Raw genomic sequence first — 2,055 nt, forward strand, 5'->3', positions numbered from 1 at the left:
CGTCCCCATACTACGATCATTCAGACATCTATCTCCTACCGATTACGACCCATCTGACCACTAACACACGACTATGATATTTTGACCTCCATCGCCTGCCGACCATAGTCCCTCAGACTATTATCACCTTATTACAGTCCCTCCAATCAACATTGCTCGTCGACTATGATCCTTCAGACAAACATCACTCGTCAACTATAGTCCCTCCGACCATTATTGCTCGTCGACTATGATCCCACTGACCACAGTCGCCCACCGACTATATTCCCTCTGACCACCATCACCCATCGACTACAGTCCCTCCAACCATCGCCTTCCACCTACTATGGTCCATTGGATCATTGTCACCCGCAACTACGATCCCTCTGACTTCTATCGCCTATTGACTATGGTCCCTATGACTAGCATCACCATCCAACGACGGTCCCTCAGAACACTGTTTCCCACTGAATATGATCCCTCTGACCACTCTCTCTAATCGACTATAGTCCCTATGACCTCCATCGCTTATTGACTATGATCCCTCCGACCACTCCCGTCTACTGACTACAGTGCCTCTGACATTTGTCGTTCATTGAATATAGTCACTCCAACCACCATCACCTAATAACTACAGTCCCTTCGACCTCCGTCCCATGTTGACTACGATTATTTTGGCCACCATCGCCCATGAATTATGATCTCTCCAATCTCTGTCCCCCACCGACTACAGTCCATTGGACCACTATTACTCGTCATACATGTACAATCCCTATCACCCGTCGACTACCGTCCCTCCGACCACTATTGCCCGCTAACTACGATCCCTCTAAACACCATCACTCGCCAATTACGATCCCTCTGATCTCCATCATCCTCCAACTATAGTTCCTCCAACCTCCGTTACATGCTAACTATTGTCCCTCCGACCAATATTGCCTGACTACGTTCCTACTGACCAAACAAATATGCAAACATTCTTTTGAGAACAGTTCTCATATCACTGGATTCTTCCAACTCCAATCATATAATGTACCCATCATGATGTATATTTGCTACATTTGGCCAATGCCTTCCCTCGAGGAAGAGCCTAGTTTGTAATTAACTACAAATACTAATTGATTCATTTCAATTGGATTAGGCCTTGTGATATTTCTCCCTTTTTTCAGGATTTTTCACGTAAAATTTATAGTGTCTCTTATTACTCTTATATCTCTCTCTGTATATGTATGTGTGTTGGATCTTAGTTCAAAGCTAAGATGTTAAGCTCTTTATATATCTATCACCACAAATATTCTAGTCCATAATAAGACAAATCCAATGAGCCAAAGATTCTTGTCTCTGACATCGTTATGACACTTAATTGCTGAGTAAATGCTTTATGATCCAGAGAATTAATATGAATAGTATGATGGAATGTTTTGGATTCTTGTCAAATTTATCAAAATACCAAGCTAAAAAATATTATAATAAATAGATCGTCATTCTCTATAGAAAAAGGGTCCAAGGGCTGAGAGAACTAAATACTTGTCTAGTATTTTTTTAGCTATCATAGAAGACGACTACAAGCAACTATCAACGCCGAAGGTGGTGGCCAGCCTTCATCTCCATGATGACCACCGCTAACAATCACCATTATTATCTCCAAACTTCTGTCAATATATAATCAAATTGTTGGATGTTAACTATCCAAATATTGCTAGCATTTGTCCCCCATCTCCAGACTAGTATAAAGGGCTAACTATAGTGTTGTGTATTAATTTTTCATTTGAGGACACTTCATTTCTATAATCTCTAAAAGTGAAATTATATATTTGTTCTCAAATAGTTCACTCCTCTTAACCTATGAGGAAGAGATGATTCTTATATCTTATATTATATAGTGGATTTTTCAATCGGGCCAACCAAAATAACAAAATTCGATATAGATTTTCTAGCTCGTAACAATTCCTTCAATGTAGCCAACTAAAAGGCCCCTTAGCCTTAAGATTATTCTATTTTATTATTTTAGTTGGCCAAAATTAGTTGTAGAATTTTTTTTTTTGTTGATTTTTATTCATTATTTTATGAGTAATA

The sequence above is a fragment of the Dendrobium catenatum genome, unplaced genomic scaffold, assembly GCF_001605985.2.
Source record: "Dendrobium catenatum unplaced genomic scaffold, ASM160598v2 original_scaffold_112318, whole genome shotgun sequence".
Classification (NCBI taxonomy): domain Eukaryota; kingdom Viridiplantae; phylum Streptophyta; class Magnoliopsida; order Asparagales; family Orchidaceae; genus Dendrobium; species Dendrobium catenatum.